Genomic DNA, 8,008 nt, shown 5'->3' with positions numbered 1-8,008 from the left:
TACCACATTGCTTATATCCTAACACTGACTAATGTAGAATAATTTGAAGGGATGGAAAATATCCTGAATAAGTGAAAAGAATTTATCTTGCCAAAGCTACTGCCTGGTTATTTTAGCTCTAATAGATAGACTTTAGCAGTGCCATGCTGAACTATATTGAAGCCTGAGGCAAAATGAAAAATGTGCATCACTATATACATGTTTTTATGGTGTTTTTTTTTAATATGGAGCACTTCATGAATTTGTGTGTCATCCTTGTGCAGGGGCCATGCTAATCTTCTCGGTTCCGATTTTAGTATACGTGTTGCCAAAGTGAGCACTTTACATATTTTTATTTTTTTTTATTTTTTTATTTTGAAATAAATTCAAAGTTATAGGAACAGTTGCAAAAACAATACTAACCCCATACACAGAATTCCATCCTACCCTGTCCCCCCTCCCCCGATAGCTCAATCCACCAACTTTAACGTGCTGCCACATTGCTATTTCTTTCCCTCCCTATCATCCATCATCTATTGCTCTGTCTTCTGAACATATGAGAGCTAGCTGCACACATCCTTGAACATGCACTATAATTCATGTATACACTTCCCATGAACAAGAACATTCTTTTATGCAATCCCATTAAGTGCATCTAAGAAGTACAAGAGATTCAACAACGATACAAAGCTTACATTCTATATTTTCTTTTCCTTATGTCTCAACTGTGTCCCTTTGAGCCACCTGTCCTCTATCCTCCAATCCCATTCAATTTCATTCTTGGCATTCAATTGTCATCTATTGAGACTGTCTTTTTTTCTTTTCAATTGTGGAGACATATATACAGCCTAAATCTTCCCATTCCACCCCCTCTCTAGCATTCTATTAGTGGGATTAATCACCTTTAGAATGTTGTAATGCTCTTTCCCATCATCCATTACTAGAAATTTTCCTTCACCTCAAACAGCAACCCTACATTCATTTCTTAACTCCCCATTGCCTCTTCCCCCATTTCTCTTAACCCAAACTCTACTTCTCATCTCTATGGTTATATTCTCTGATAATTTCTTTGTGTTTACTGTGGGGGTTAAAATTAACCTCTTAAATCCATATCAATCTTGTTTTTCTTTGATACCACCTTCACTTCAATAGGACACATAAACTATGTTCCTATACTCCGCCATTCCCCCACCTTTATATAGTTGACTAAAATTACATATTTTACATTGAGTTCAAAACCACTCATTTGTCATTAGAGTTTGTGTATTTTATATCATGGAGGAAGTAAATAGTGTAGTTACAGTTCAAAAATTATTGACTTCTGTTTGTATTCCATTGTGGTTGGAGAATGTGCTTTGAGTATATTCATTTTTTTTTTTTTTTTAATTTCTTGAGGCTTGTTTTATGTCCCAGCTTATGGTCCCTTCTGAAGAAAGATCCGTGATCACTGGAGAAAAATGAGTGTCCTGGTGATTTGGGATGTAAGGTACTATATATGTCTGTTAAAATTCTCTGTATCTCTTTCTCCTTTCTTTGTTTCTCTGTTGATAGGGCTCCCTTTAGTATCTGAAGTAGGGCAGGTCTTTTATTGACAAAGTCTCTTAGCATTTGTTTGTCTGTGAAAAATTTAAGCTCTCCCTCAAATTTGAAGGAGAGTTTTGCTGGATAAAGTATTCTTGGTTGGAAATTTTTCTCTCTCAGAATTTTAAATATGTTATGCCTCTGCCTTCTCGCCTCCATGGTGGCCGCTGAGTAGTCACAACTTACTCTTATGTTGTTTCCTTTATATGTGGTGAATTGCTTTCTCTTGCTGCTTTCAGAACTTGCTCCTTCTCTTCAGTATTTGGGAGTCTGATAAGAATATGTCTTGGAGTGGGTTTATTTGTATTTATTCTATTTGGAGTTTGCTGGGCATTTATGCTTTGTGTATTTATACTGTGTATAAGGTTGGGGAAGTTTTCCCCAACATACATATTTTTAATAGTTAATTTTTCCCAGAAGTAGATTTTGAAAATATGATTGATGAGTTTGCTTTAATTAATGCCAGGAAAGTAAAATTATAATAAATTCTTGTTTGAGTTTAAATAAAACACTCAAATTTAAAATAATGTTATGAGTTTCAGTATACTCACTTTTCAGTTTTTCAGTATTTTTTCAGCAACTTTAATGTTATGGGAAAAAAATAACTAAGCTCCAATATGATGCAGCTTGCCCCTGGAGAGTCCCACCTTTATTTAAAATTGTGATATTTGTTTCATCATGGATTTTTTGTCTTAATTTCTATTTTTAAATATTGTATTAGAATATTATTTATCTTGATTACCAAGGTTTTCAGCTTCCTCTTAAATTTTGTGCTCAAGATGAGTGTCTCACTCACCACACTCTAATCCTGGTCTAGACTTAAGAGGTAGAACTTGATGTAAGCACCTATTCTGCTGTGTGATTTGGGATTAGTCACTCAACTTCTATGGACCTTAGTTTCTTCATCTGCTGAGTAAGGATAATAGCGTCTGCCCTGCCTACTTCCCAAGGTAACTGTTATAAAATTTAAAACATAAGCAAAAGTGTTGTCTTTCTCTCTGGGCTGAATTGGTCTCTCATATATTATTTTCTCCATCCATCTCAATTCTCCTTCCTGTGGACCACTTCCCTCTGTTAGGCTTCCTTTACTGCTCAGATCCTCATAACAAACTGGTTCAGTCATCAGCATCCCAATTACAAGTTGCTAAGTGAAAGAATATGGATTAATTGATTCTGATTTCAAATAAAGAGATTAGACATCCGCATTAACTAGTGTGGTGCACCAGTTTGAATGTATTATATTCCCCAGTTCTTTGATGCAATCCAGTGGGGGCAGATGTATTAGTGTTGATTAGGTTGGAACATATTGGTTCAGTGTTTCCATGGAAATGTGACTCAATCAACTGTGGGAGAGAACTTTCATTGGATTATTTCTATGGAGTGTTGCCCCACCCATTCAGGGTGGGTCTTTATTGAATCACTGGAGTGCTTTAAAAAGAGCCACACCAGCCCAGACTCAGAGCAGCTACAGCTGAGAGACATTTTGAATATGGCCATTGAAAGCAGACTTGTGCTGACATTTTGGAGAATGCCATTTTGAAATGCAACTGGTAGCAAGCAGATGCCAGCCACATGCCTTTCCAGCTAACAGAGGTTTTCCAGACACCAATGGCCTTTCTCCAGTGAAGGTACCCAATGGTTGATGCCTTACCTTGGAAATTTTATGGCCTTAAGACTGTAACTTTGTAACCAAATAAACCCCCTTTATAAAAGCCAATCCCTTTCTGGTGTTTTGCAAAATGGCAGCATTAGCAAATCAGAGCATGTGGGAAATTTATTCACTCTTTCAATAAATTGTGCACCTAAAAGGGCACACAAACACACAAAAATCAAAATAGGCAACAGTGAACACAATATGGAATCTCAGCCTTCATGAAGTCACAATTCTCAATATTATATAGAATTTAAGATAATAAATTCAATAAATATGTAGCTATACTATATTAGAAGGTGTACATTCTATGGCAAAAAAAGAAAGAAGTAAAGCAGAACAGGGGTTTGGGATTTGAGGGTGAAGGGGATAGGCACATGGCAATAAAAAATAAAGTAGAATATAAGGATTCAGGGACATCAACATACCTAGTGATGAGAATCACAGTAGGGTCTGCAGCCAGAAACTGGAAAGCCATAAGGAATCAAGGCAGTCTTCTCTCCTTTCTCTCTATAGAGTCACAAGAATTGTTATCTCTTCATTCTTCTTTCTCTGAAGATCAGCTTCTTCTACTTCTCTGCACACACGTATTTGGCTGCCTCAGCCCTAATATACATGTTAACTAGAAAAGCCATAAGTAGATTTTCTTAACTGGATTTTCTAAATCCTAAACCAAAATTCCCAGGACAGAGAATGTATTTGGTCCATTTTAAACTGTGTGGGTCCAATGTTGAACATATAGTAGAGCCAAATACTACATTAATGCATCATTTTTACATTTAATTTGCAAAATTCACCTATACAAATACAATTTTAAAAAACAGAGAAAGGTGGCATCACCAAGATGGCAGAGTAAGATGTTCCAGGGCTTTGTGCACCCACAGATTTAAGCAACAATGAATGGCAGAACCATCTTTCTCAAAGCTCCAGAAAACAGTTAAAGGGTTGCAATAACAGAGCAATAATCAATCAAGAAAAAGACAATTTAAAAATGGTAGGGTATTGTGACACCCTTGCTGGCCCTCCCTCTAATATCTCCCTGGTTTAGTGCAATTCCTGCCCCTCCTCCAAGTGTGGGTCCCTGGTCCTGCTTCTGGATGGAGTAGAGTAACTCTTGAGCACAGACTAGGGTTCATGTATGTGTGCAATCTGCCTGGTGCCAGCCTGAAAGACAGAACCAGGACCCTGTTGCTCTGCACATAGAAGTGACTCAAATAACAATTGCCTCGGGCAAAGGATTACTTGCTATGGGACATACACCATAGTATCAGACCATGATGAAACACTGTTTCCTAGGGAAATGGGGACATTTGGGTCCACTGTAAATGGAGAATTCTAATCCCCAAGCATGTATGCATGCCCAAAACAAGAAGGGGCTAGGGAGGACCTTATGCTTTTGCCTGGGTTGTTCTCAAAACACATTATTAGGTCAGCTAAGGATGAAGGAGAGTACTTGCATAAGCTAATCTTTAAAGACTGGGAGAAGTATTTCCTTCTCTCTCTCTCTCACTCTTTCTCATTCTCACTCTCCCTCCCTCCCCCCTCTTTCTTTCTTTCTTTCTTCCTTTCTTTCTTTCATTCCTCTTTCACCTACTGGCATTCAAGGAATTCTATGTCATTACACTAGCTGGATACATGCATAAGGAACAGATGCCTCAGTGTCTAAATTCCAGAGATAACACATTAAAATCTCAAAATGTCCAGGTTGCAATAAAAGATTTCAAAACATACAAATGGGAAATAATGGCCCATGCAAAAGACAAGATAAAACATTAGAAACCATCAGTGAGGACTACCAGATCTGAGACATACCAGAAAAAGGCTTTTTTTTAATGCTCCTAAATATGCTAAAGAGAGCTGAAGAAAATCATGAACAAAGAACTAAAGAAAAACATGAACAAGGAACTAAAGGAAGTCAGGAAAATGATAGATGAACACAAAGAAAATCTCAATAGAGAAATATAAATTATGAAAAGGAACCAAAAAGAGAAGATGACAGTAATATAAATTACAAATTCTCTAGAGGTTGTGCTGGTTTGAATGTATTATGTCCCCCAGAAAAAGCCATATTCTTTAATGCAATCTTGTGGGGCAAACATATTAGTGGGGATTAAGTTGTAACATTTGGATTAGGTTGTTTAAATGGAAATGCACCCCACCCGACTGTAGGTGATAACTCTGATGAGATATTTCCATGGAGGCATGGCCTCACCCATTCAGGGTGGGCCTTGATCAGTGGAGCTATAAAAATAAGCTGATGGGCAGAGGGAACTCAGTGCAGCTGAGAGAGACGTTTTGAAGAGGAGCTACAGCCAAGAGGGACACTTTGAAGAAAGCACAGGAGCTGAAGATGAGAGACATTTTGAAGATGGCCATTGAAAGCAGACTCTTGCTCCAGAGATGCTGAGAGAGGACAGATACCCCAAGTGCAACTAAGAGTGACATTTTTGAGGAACTGCAGCCTAGAGAGGAACATCCTGGGAGGAAGCCATTTTGAAACCAGAACTTTGGAGCATATGCAAGCCATGTGCCTTCCCAGCTAGCAGAGTTTTTCCAGACACCATTGGCCATCCTCCAGTGAAGGAACCTGATTGCTGATGTGTTACCTTGGACACTTTATGGCCTTCAGACTGTAATTTTGTAACCAAATAAATCCCCTTTTATAAAAGCCAATCCATCTCTGATGTTTTGCATTCTGGCAGCATTAACAAACTAGAACAGAGGGGTTTAACAGCAGATTGGAGCAGACTGAGGAAAGAATCAGAGAACTTGAAGATAAAACAATTGAAATCATTCAGTCTGAGGAGCAGAAAGAAGAAAGAATGAAGAAGAGTGAATAGAGCTTGTGGAAACTGTGGGGCACCATCAAGAATACCAATATATGCATTGTGGTAGTCCCAGAAAGTGAATAAAGAGAGAAAGGGGTAGAGAGATATTCAAAGAAATGGCTGAAAACTTCCCAAATCTTACAAAACACATGAATATACACACCCAACCAGCTCAGTGGCCTCCAAACATGATAAACCCAAATAGACCCACATTGAGACATGTTATAATCAAATTGTAAGTGACAAAGATAGAGAATTCTGAATGCCACAAGAAAGAAGAAACATGTAATGTACAAGGGAACCAAAAGAAAATTAGGTGCTGATCCTCATCAAAAACCATGGAGGCAGAAGGCAGTAGGACCATATGTTTAAAGTGCTGAAAGCATAAAATTGCCAACCAAGATACTGTATGTGGCAAAACTATATTTCAAAATGAGAGAGAGATTCAGACATTCCCAGATAAATAAAAGCTGAGGGAGTCTGTCACCACTGGGCCAGCCCTACAAGAAATGCAAAAATGACTTCTTCCACTTGAAAGGAAAGAACTTTAGACAAAAGTTCAAAGCCACATGAAGAAATAAGATCTCTCCTTATAATGACTTGAATAGTTATAAACACCAGTACTATTTTATTTTGGTTTGTAATGCTACATTTTAATTCCCATAGAATATAAAACATAAACATATAATAAGTAATGATAAATCAGTGATTTGTGTAAATATGAAATATGTGACAAGAACTATATAAAGGTGGGGGGACAGAGATGTATAAGACATAGTTTGTGTATGCTATTGAAGTTAAATTGGTATCAAACCAAATGAGATTGTTATAGATTTAATATCTTAAGTTTAAGCCCCCATGGTAACCACAAAGATAACATCAGAAAATATGCACCTAAGGAAATGAAAAAGGGATTCTAAAAGGGTCACTATAAAAAAATATAAGATTACAAAAATCAAAGAGCAAAATGTCAAAAGAAAGTCATGCATTATTAGTAGTTACTTTAAATGTAAATGGGTTAAACTCTCCAGTCAAAGGGAAAGGATTGATAGAATGGATTAAAAAACATGACTCAATGGGACACGGAATAAGATTGTGGCATAGAGAGGAGTGGAAGCTAGTTTGTTCCCCTGGAACAACTAATAAACAACCAGGAACAACAAGTAAATAATCTGGAATAACTGCAGGGGAACAAACATGACTGTCCACTTATCAAACACCAACGTGAATTGGAAGGAATGCCCAAGATCGCAGGATAAAATCTGTAAGAAGAAACTGCAGATCCAAGCAGGGAATCCCCTCCCCCCATGGCCCAAACTGCAAAGCATCATGGTGCTAGAGAGCAGCACTCTCCCAGCAAGCAAATATAGCTCAGCTGAGCTCCAACTGGGGTTTTAATTAACAAACATGGACTGCTCAATACAAGATACAAATCCCCAACAGACAGAGGCTTTTGGGGATGACTGACCTTGGAGAGCTGGAGGATAGCCACAGACTGGCCCCAAAGGGGGCGTTCTGTCCCTTTTTTTGCTCAGTGGAGAAAGCCTCAGCCATTTTCAGTCCCCAGTGCTCTGAACCAGACAAGGGTGGAGGTAGCACATGCAGAGAGTCTATTCAAATAATGACCTCTCCCTAGGGGGTGTATCTTCCCTAAGAGGAAAGAGGTGGAGCCCAGCTCTACTACCCACTTTCCATTCAGAATCAGACCCCAGAGCATGGGAGAAAACAGCCACAGGCCACACTTCCTTACACCAGTCTTTGGGAGCTACAGGCTGACAGGTGTCACCTGCTGGGTGGAAAAGCACAGTGACTTGAGGCCTCACAGCATGTACCAGTCTTCTAAGACACCCTCAGGGAAACAGGATACCTTTCCCTCATTCCAAGATCTGAGCCCGCTCTGACCTGGGAAAACCTGATTGGGGTAACCAAGGAAACCAGATGCCTACACAATAGAAAACTACAATCTACA

General features: G+C 38.5%; 1 non-coding gene across 1 annotated transcript; it reads right to left on the bottom strand.

Annotated features, from left to right (window-relative positions):
• Positions 1-218: 218 nt before the first annotated feature.
• Positions 219-320, bottom strand: LOC119528286. Its single transcript, XR_005215603.1, has one exon. It is a non-coding gene; the product is annotated as a U6 spliceosomal RNA (small nuclear RNA).
• Positions 321-8,008: the final 7,688 nt, after the last annotated feature.

This window comes from Choloepus didactylus, chromosome 2 (genome assembly GCF_015220235.1).
Source record: "Choloepus didactylus isolate mChoDid1 chromosome 2, mChoDid1.pri, whole genome shotgun sequence".
In the NCBI taxonomy this organism is placed as follows: Eukaryota; Metazoa; Chordata; class Mammalia; order Pilosa; family Megalonychidae; genus Choloepus; species Choloepus didactylus.
This window is presented reverse-complemented; position numbering and strand designations above follow the sequence as displayed.